We start from the raw sequence: 10,686 nt of genomic DNA on the forward strand, positions 1-10,686 counted from the left end.
AGTCGAAATATTCGATTTTCGGCATTTCAGCACTGATCTTTAAAACATCATTTCTCTTGAACGGAATGTCGCAGAGACATGAAATCTTCGGTGTTGAGCTTCAAATTTTCTCTAGATTACATAATGAGTAATAAATGTGGATTTTAAAACCTTTTAACACCTTGTAACGGCCGTCGTTATGAACGCGTTCCTTTTACATTCTTCGCGCAAAATAAGAGATGCGCTTCACAAAATGTGTTCTATTTCAATCATGATGATAAACAAAGATTACAAAAAGTCATCCTCATGAAAAATTATTGGAAAAAACACTTTATTGGCCGAGTAGGCGCCTACAAAGTCTAGATATGCGTCCAAAAATCCTCAAAAAGGCTCAAAAATGGATTTTAAGGTGGCGGTGTACTCTCAGATATGCATGTAGTAAAAGTGCAATAACTTTGTAATTATTCGCGCAAGATGTATAAAAGTATACATTTTATGAAGGCAAGACATCAATAAATCTTAATATAAATACAGATTTGGGGTAAAAACAACAATTATGAAGAAAATCACAAAAAGTGAGTTTTTTTTTTTTTTTGTTAGGTACATCATAACAATAAAACACTCTTTCCAAAATATTTTATTTTGTTTTTTGCTCAATCTTGAGGCTCCATTCCAAAAACGGTTTTTTTATTTTTTTGATATTGGCCTTATTTTTTGAGATATTGACCATATAAGGCATCAAATTGAACTTTTTAAAATTCACAAACGCCTATTTGCACAAAATGATGCCTAAAATCATAAATAGACCAAAATATAAAAAAATGAGAAAACCGTTTCTTGAGTCGATCATGCTTTTTACGAAGATCATATTTGCTTACCTATAGATGTTGTATTTATTGAGTTATCGTGTACCTAAATCGTCAATTTACCGAGAAAAACATTGAAATAATGGCCGTTGAAGTTTAAAGTGGTCACATTATGCACTTTCATCTAATCTTACAGGAGAATGCGGCGGTTTTCGTTTTTCTACCTTATATAACGTGAACATCAGGTAAATCCACAGCCCCTTGAGAAGTTTGAGCGAAATCCATTCATAACTTGATATTTAAATCGGGGAAAGAACTTGAAAAAACACACATTTTATCAGCTAAAACGGAGCCATTTGACCGCTAGGTTTTTGTGAAATCAGTGCTTCCGTGGTGCTTCCATAAGATGCGCCGCGCATGTAGATAAGCGTTGCGTATGCGTAGCGTATTTGTGCGTTAACAAATTGCGCGATACGCAACGCGATGCGCGGTTGCGCGCGTGTACCCTGCTGGTACAACAAAGATTTTCTTTCCTTTTCAATTTCAAATACGAGTGGAATAGTGAAATAAAATCCTTAAAATATTGCAGTTGGAGTTTACAAATCTGGATTTTCATTCCTAAAAAATAAAAAAAACATAACAAAGTACAAACTTATCAAAAAACTCAATTTTGCGAAAGAAACCATGTCTAGAGTACACAGCCGCGTTAAGGTTAATAGACATTGTTAATCTGCATGAAGCCGTTTTGATGAATGTTCAGTAGGCCTACGCAAAAAGATCGTAATTGTTATCACTGGACTCGGGGGGGGGGTATTTATACTTCAAACTCAGTAATAAATGATTTGCAAAAGAAAATGGCAACACTGATAATCTAGAAAAGAAATTAAACTTGGTTCAAAGACGTGCTCAAATTGTCGTCTGTCACTAGTTTTGTGGGTTTTGTACAAACTTTCGCATATTGGAGGAAAAGTCGAAATATTCGATTTTCGGCATTTCGGCACTGATCTTTAAAACATCATTTCTCTTGAACGGAATGTCGCAGAGACATGAAATCTTCGGTGTTGAGCTTCAAATTTTCTCTAGATTACATAATGAGTAATAAATGTGGATTTTAAAACCTTTTAACACCTTGTAACGGCCGTCGTTATGAACGCGTTCCTTTTACATTCTTCGCGCAAAATAAGAGATGCGCTTCACAAAATGTGTTCTATTTCAATCATGATGATAAACAAAGATTACAAAAAGTCATCCTCATGAAAATTATTGGAAAAAACACTTTATTGGCCGAGTAGGCGCCTACAAAGTCTAGATATGCGTCCAAAAATCCTCAAAAAGGCTCAAAAATGGATTTTAAGGTTAATAGACATTGTTAATCTGCATGAAGCCGTTTTGATGAATGTTCAGTAGGCCTACGCAAAAAGATCGTAATTGTTACCACTGGAACGGGGGGGGGGGGGGGATTTATACTTCAAACTCAGTAATAAATGATTTGCAAAAGAAAAATGGCAACACTGATAATCTAGAAAAGAAATTAAACTTGGTTCAAAGACGTGCTCAAATTGTCGTCTGTCACTAGTTTTGTGGGTTTTGTACAAACTTTCGCATATTGGAGGAAAAGTCGAAATATTCGATTTTCGGCATTTCGGCACTGATCTTTAAAACATCATTTCTCTTGAACGGAATGTCGCAGAGACATGAAATCTTCGGTGTTGAGCTTCAAATTTTCTCTAGATTACATAATGAGTAATAAATGTGGATTTTAAAACCTTTTAACACCTTGTAACGGCCGTCGTTATGAACGCGTTCCTTTTACATTCTTCGCGCAAAATAAGAGATGCGCTTCACAAAATGTGTTCTATTTCAATCATGATGATAAACAAAGATTACAAAAAGTCATCCTCATGAAAAATTATTGGAAAAAAACACTTTATTGGCCGAGTAGGCGCCTACAAAGTCTAGATATGCGTCCAAAAATCCTCAAAAGGCTCAAAATGGATTTTAAGGTTAATAGACATTGTTAATCTGCATGAAGCCGTTTTGATGAATGTTCAGTAGGCCTACGCAAAAAGATCGTAATTGTTACCACTGGAACGGGGGGGTATTTATACTTCAAACTCAGTAATAAATGATTTGCAAAAGAAAATGGCAACACTGATAATCTAGAAAAGAAATTAAACTTGGTTCAAAGACGTGCTCAAATTGTCGTCTGTCACTAGTTTTGTGGGTTTTGTACAAACTTTCGCATATTGGAGGAAAAGTCGAAATATTCGATTTTCGGCATTTCAGCACTGATCTTTAAAACATCATTTCTCTTGAACGGAATGTCGCAGAGACATGAAATCTTCGGTGTTGAGCTTCAAATTTTCTCTAGATTACATAATGAGTAATAAATGTGGATTTTAAAACCTTTTAACACCTTGTAACGGCCGTCGTTATGAACGCGTTCCTTTTACATTCTTCGCGCAAAATAAGAGATGCGCTTCACAAAATGTGTTCTATTTCAATCATGATGATAAACAAAAGATTACAAAAGTCATCCTCATGAAAATTATTGGAAAAAAACACTTTATTGGCCGAGTAGGCGCCTACAAAGTCTAGATATGCGTCCAAAAATCCTCAAAAAGGCTCAAAAATGGATTTTAAGGTTAATAGACATTGTTAATCTGCATGAAGCCGTTTTGATGAATGTTCAGTAGGCCTACGCAAAAAGATCGTAATTGTTACCACTGGAACGGGGGGGGTATTTATACTTCAAACTCAGTAATAAATGATTTGCAAAAGAAAATGGCAACACTGATAATCTAGAAAAGAAATTAAACTTGGTTCAAAGACGTGCTCAAATTGTCGTCTGTCACTAGTTTTGTGGGTTTTGTACAAACTTTCGCATATTGGAGGAAAAGTCGAAATATTCGATTTTCGGCATTTCAGCACTGATCTTTAAAACATCATTTCCCTTGAACGGAATGTCGCAGAGACATGAAATCTTCGGTGTTGAGCTTCAAATTTTCTCTAGATTACATAATGAGTAATAAATGTGGATTTTAAAACCTTTTAACACCTTGTAACGGCCGTCGTTATGAACGCGTTCCTTTTACATTCTTCGCGCAAAATAAGAGATGCGCTTCACAAAATGTGTTCTATTTCAATCATGATGATAAACAAAGATTACAAAAAGTCATCCTCATGAAAATTATTGGAAAAAAACACTTTATTGGCCGAGTAGGCGCCTACAAAGTCTAGATATGCGTCCAAAAATCCTCAAAAAGGCTCAAAAATGGATTTTAAGGTTAATAGACATTGTTAATCTGCATGAAGCCGTTTTGATGAATGTTCAGTAGGCCTACGCAAAAAGATCGTAATTGTTACCACTGGAACGGGGGGGGTATTTATACTTCAAACTCAGTAATAAATGATTTGCAAAAGAAAATGGCAACACTGATAATCTAGAAACGAAATTAAACTTGGTTCAAAGACGTGCTCAAATTGTCGTCTGTCACTAGTTTTGTGGGTTTTGTACAAACTTTCGCATATTGGAGGAAAAGTCGAAATATTCGATTTTCGGCATTTCAGCACTGATCTTTAAAACATCATTTCTCTTGAACGGAATGTCGCAGAGACATGAAATCTTCGGTGTTGAGCTTCAAATTTTCTCTAGATTACATAATGAGTAATAAATGTGGATTTTAAAACCTTTTAACACCTTATAAGAGGGCGCAACACTAAATCACTCCGCATTTTATGTAAGAACGAAATTCGGCTAATATAGTCCATAGTGAATATGAGATTGTAGCGACCATATCTACCGACATGTTCACTTTAAATCACTCAATAGTGGCTCATATGATTTCGACAAGTGTCTTTAATGATAACATGCAGAAAAAAACTGGACAATTGATCTCAAAAGCAATTCTCTGTGGCGGATTAAGAGAAAACCCCATTTTGAAATGTGAGTGGTGAGTTTAGTATATTTTTAGCTATTTTTTTTTTTTTTTTAAAATAGCGAAAAAAGTCAATGGTCATCGATATATGTCGACAAAAGTTTTGGAATCTAGATAAACAGAGCTTTAATTTGATACCAAATTTATTTTGCCATGTATTGCAGGGACGCCAGGAATGGCGCTTGAAGTAGGCCGAATTCACACGTTATCCTATGGGGCGCTGAATTAGTGCTGCGCGGGGCAGACTGAATTTGACCTCAGATGACCCAAGAATTTGCTTTTAATAATTTGACCTCAGGTGACCCCAAAATGACCTTCCAAAAAGTTTCATGCGCATAGGACAGTTTTCAGTAATTTGACCTCATGACCCCTGGTGACCCCAAAATGACCTTCCAGAAATTTGACTCTAAATGTTGACTACCCACCAAGTTGCATGCCCATACAAGTTTTTACTAATTTGACCTCAGATGACCCCTAGGTAACCCCAGATGACCTTCCAAAAATTTGGCTCTAAATGTTGACTGTACCTACCAAGTTTCCTGCCCATATGTTAATTTGTACTAATTTGACCTCAGATCACCCCTGGATGACCTCTGATGACCCCAAAATGACTTTCCAAAAATTTGGCCCTGAATGTTGATAGTACCCACCAAGTTCCATGTCCATACGACAGTCTTAAATAATTTGACCTCAGATGACCCCAAAATGACCTTCCAAAAATTTGGCCCTAAATGTTGACTGTACCCAGAGTGCAGCTATGACCCACGTTTTGTAGGAATAGGATTTGAACTGTTCATATCAGACCAAATTTACAAAATGACCTTAGACCTCAGTATATGACCTTGAACTCTAACCAAAAAAAGTATCCAGGGTTTCTGACCATGACCCACCTATCCTGAAGTCAATCCGACCATCCATGCCCGAGATACAGCATCCAGACGGAAGCATGGATATTGCAAAAACAGTATGCCTCATGGTGGAGGCATAAAAAGGGTGTAGGTCCTATGTTAAGTGTTTTGGGTCCTTTGAGACCAAAAAATGCCAGAATATGCTAATTTTGGGCCCCGTGTTCAGGATAGTTACGCAATTTTAACCCTCATTCTCAAACGATTAGGATTGAGTTGTTTTATCCTACAAAACAATGTGTTTTTAATTAAAATGTTTTTTTCTGAAATCGGTGAAATCATTGGGCAACCAACTTTAAACGGGACAGGAATGAATTTGGCTACATGGATGATGTTCAGGCATGAGAATGATCATCCATGAAAAGACCTACCTGCCTGAAATGTTTGAAAGAAGCCTGAAAAAGTGTGTGAAATTGGGCTAAAAAGGCACAAAAATGGCTGAAATTAAAAGAAAGTGCAGAAATTTGGACAACAAAAAAGCCTGAATTCAGGTTTAAACCCGAAAATTCTCATGCCTGGATGTTACATTAAGGTTACACAAAGAGACGTATAAAAAACGTATAAAAGACGTATAAAGTTGTTCTCTAAAACAGAGTTTTCTCAGTAATCAAATATCGCAGCGAGTGAAATGTTGGTGCATTGGATGTAGCTTAACATTTTTGTGTGTGTTATATAGGCCCTACAAATTATTAGAATAAATTTGAAAATCCTTCGTTTAAAGCATTTTTACCCACCATGTTCACAAGATCAAAAACGCGTTCTTCAACCGTTAAAACAGAGTGGTGCAATCAGTGACTTTAAATACAAGAAATTGTATCCCACCAGTGAGGAGACACCAAAATTCTACGGGCTCCCAAAGGTACACAAGCCCACCATGCCTTTACGCCCCATTGTTGCATGTAGAGGAGCGATCTCATACGAGACTGCAAAATTTACTGCGGAGATTATTGGCCCTCTGGTTGGGCGATCGCCACACCATTTGAAGAACAGTAAGGAGTTGGTTGAGAAATTACAACATGTTCAGCTTACCAATGACGAAATCCTCGTAAGTTACGATGTAACTGCTTTGTTTACTTGCACACCGGTAAATGAATCGCTCCGCATTATTGACACTCGCCTGAGAAATGACACCACCCTTCATGAACGCACTGAACTCAATGTCGATCAGATCATGACTTTGCTTGAGTACGACACGGTTTCAGATTTGAAGCAGGTTTCACTGCCAAAAATGGCAAAATATAAAGTTTCAAAAAATATTGTTTTAAATATGTTTTCTAGACTGAAATTTTGTGCAGAATTCATTTCTGAAGTCAGAAATGCACAATCTGTCATTGTTTTCCTGATATGAGCATTACAGTAGAGGCATATGCTTTTGACGGAAATAAAAATATGAGATCCATAAGTGACAACATCATCACAACATATTTGAACTCTATTGGCACACTTATAAAGGCTCTGCAAGGCTCACATCATGTTGTAGTGCAAGTCTGACATCTGATTGGTGCACACACATTGAATATAGGTTACATGATTGCGCAATATTACAGGTACTAATTGTTCCCGATTTTGCTCAAAAATGGGGTGGCGAGTCAATTTGATAAAAAAATTAGAACTCAAAAAATATGCATTTTAGCACAAGTTTGATACTATATCCTTGTAGTACTGTATCATGGGAATAACTGATTAGTTTTTCTGAAGTCAGAAATGCAAAATCTGTCATTGTTTTCCTGATATGAGCATTACAGTAGAGGCATATGCTTTTGATGGAAATAAAAATATGAGATCCATAAGTGACAACATCATCACAACATATTTGAACTCTATTGGCACACTTATAAAGGCTCTGCAAGGCTCACACCATGTTGTAGTGCAAGTCTGACATCTGATTGGTGCACACACATTGAATATAGGTCACATGATTGCGCAATATTACAGGTACTAATTGTTCCAGATTTTGCTCAAAAATGGGGTGGCGAGTCAATTTGATAAAAAATTAGAACTCAAAAATATGCATTTTAGCACAAGTTTGGTACTATATCCCTGTAGTACTGTATCATGGGAATAACTGATTAGTTTCTGAAACGTCGCCCTCATATTTTTTTTTTTGCGATTTTTCGAAATGCCAAATTGTACGTAATTTACAGATGTCACAAATTGATAAAAAAATTAGAAAAGAAAATTGAGATGGAATGGAAAGATATTAATGTTATACCCAAGTAGGAACTTATACTGTGCATAACTGATTAGTTTTTCAAGCCTATAGCTCTTGTAGTTTTCTTGTAATCCCGATTTTTATAAATGGCGGGAATTTTTACACACATCCAAATTTTAAGGGGTAGGGGAAACATTTTTACATTTTGCAAGTCTTTTTTCCTTAGTTAAAATGAACAAAGTTAGGTATCAAATGAAAGCCCATTCAATACTGCATAGACTGGTAGGTCAACCATCACTGTAGCACCTTCCTATCAAGAGTTATGATTTTTCAAATCAATTGTTTTGCCGAAAACGGCTTATTTTGGCATATCAATTGTCACGAGGCATGTCATATTTGAATGATTCTGGCGCGCAAATGATTAAGTCAATCACAAAACAAATACCTGAATCCATCAAATAGTACCCTCAGCTGATATGTTAACATTTTAAAGGGCCATATCTATGTATATTGTAGACTCTATGAGTATACAAAGTTGGCATGTGAAAATTTTTGTCACCCAAAAAGTGCGTTTTTCGGGCAAAATCGGCCACAAATCAACATTTTGTAGCAAAACGATGTACAATGCACGCGTTTTGACAAAAAAATCATGTTCTACAAACAATTTTACCCTAGAAAAGACACCTTAGAAATTAAACATAGCTATTTTCACTCTGGGGTGAATTTTTACACACTTTGGCAGTGAAACCTGCTTCAAATCTGAGACCATGTCGTACTCACTTACCACCACGTACTTTCAATACGACAATGTGTTTTACCAACAAATTGAAGGGGCGGCCATGGGGTCCCCGGTATCCCCAATTGTAGCAAATCTTTTTATGGAGGATTTGAACAGAAGGCCCTCGCTTAGTTTCACAGCCCCCAAAATTTTGGGGTCGTTTAGTGGATGATACCCTGGTGATCATCGATAAGAACTTGATCGACGAGTTTACTGAGCACATTAACAACCAACATCATGCCATCAAGTTTACCTTGGACAAAGAGTCGGAAGGCTGCTTACCGATGCTTGATGTATCTGTGTCGCGAGATGATGTGGGCAATTTAAGCTTCAAAGTGTACCGTAAACCAACACATACGGACCAGTATCTGGGTTTCGCGTCCAACCATCCACTGCAACACAAACTTGGAGTAATTCGCACCTTATGTGACCGCGCTAATTCCATTGTCACCAAGGAGGAAGAGCGGACACAAGAACTTGACAAGGTTCGTAGATCTCTGGCCATTTGTGGCTATGAAGATTGGAGCTGGGTTACTGCCAGAAAGAAACGGGAACCCAAACCTCAGTCAAGAAACAATCAAGTCAACCTAAGGGAGTGTCTCCATCCCTTACATTCCGGGACTATCGGAGTCCATTCAGCGGTTGCTACGGTCTAATGGTATCATCACCCACATTAAACCAACGAACACTATCAGATCTGTTTTAGTCAATCCTAAGGACAAGACGGATAAACTGGACAAGTGTGGTGTGGTGTACCACATCCCCTGTGGTGACTGTACTTCATCGTACATCGGTGAGAGTGCCCGCTCACTTAGGGACGCGACTCGTCGAACATGGGAAAACGCCATCATCCCCAGTCAATGAACATGTTTCTGGCTCCGCCCACCCTATTGATTGGGAAGGGGTCAAAATTCTGGCCAGGGAAGAGAACTGGCGTCAAGGAAGCTATACAAATTAAGCGCAATGAGAGTGATCTGAACAGAGACAAGAGGCGCCACCACCTTCCCCCACCTATGACTCGGTCATCCATTCATCTGACCGTCGGAGGTCAACATCAGTTGCTACTTCCGGTCAGATGACCCAATTTCCGCTACCAACCAAAACATCAGTCGGCATTGAAGACCAGTGGATGCTGGTGCAGGCCACCAACCTCCTGGCGTAAGTCGTGAGAACTTTTTTTAAATTTGTACTTTCTCGATGCGTTCCATGAGGTTTTTTTCAAATGTGCGCTCCGTATAAATCCACACCGAGCGATTGTTTTCTTCTTTTTCGTATTGTATTACAAATCGATCAAAGAAATAATGTTGCCATGGGGAAGAACCAAATACAGTACCGATTAAATTTTAAAAGCCCGTTTTGGGGGAAAATTTTGTTGGAATTTGCTTGAGAAAAAGCTGGTTTGTGAAATTATCGATATCTTGATTACGAGACGTTAATTTAGACATCTGAATACCTACATTATTTCTCAACATTCTGCCAATTGCTATTCCATTTGATTTTCACTCCAAATTGAAGCTAGTTTTGCAAAAACGAGGTTTTCCTCCATCAGTTCGTTCAAAATTTCAGCGCCGACATGCGTGTTTATTCTAAGAGCCATAATGCGGACGCGATTGTAATCATGTAATTACATCCAATTATAGTTATATCATCCGCTTTGAGAACAATCAATTGCGTAAGCTGATCTATGGCCAAGTGGATAGAGCGTTGGACTGGGAATCTAATGTGAACTATTTTTGTGGGTTCGAGTCTCCGTGTGGCTGAATTTTCTTTTTTTTTTCTCTTTTCTCATTTTTACTTCCTTTCTTTCCTCTTTTCTTTCTCCTTTCTTTTTCATTTCATTTTTTTCATTTCTTTCTTTCTTTTTCGTTCATTTTCTTTCTCTCTCTTTCTTTCTCTTTTCACTATTTCTTTATTCTTTCTTGCTCCTTTCTTTTTAGTTTTATTTGATTGATTCGCTGAGTGCAGTGAATCGTGACTGATTGTTTTTCACTTTATATAATTCAGAAATTTGTAGGCCTGCTAAGTCTGTCTTGTTGATTTTCATCCCAAATTCGATTTAGGCCTACAAATAATTGCTTTTTGATATTGTTGTTGTTGCCTACCCTTACATTGTAATCGGGGGAATAGC

The sequence above is a fragment of the Amphiura filiformis genome, unplaced genomic scaffold, assembly GCF_039555335.1.
Source record: "Amphiura filiformis unplaced genomic scaffold, Afil_fr2py scaffold_62, whole genome shotgun sequence".
In the NCBI taxonomy this organism is placed as follows: Eukaryota; Metazoa; Echinodermata; class Ophiuroidea; order Amphilepidida; family Amphiuridae; genus Amphiura; species Amphiura filiformis.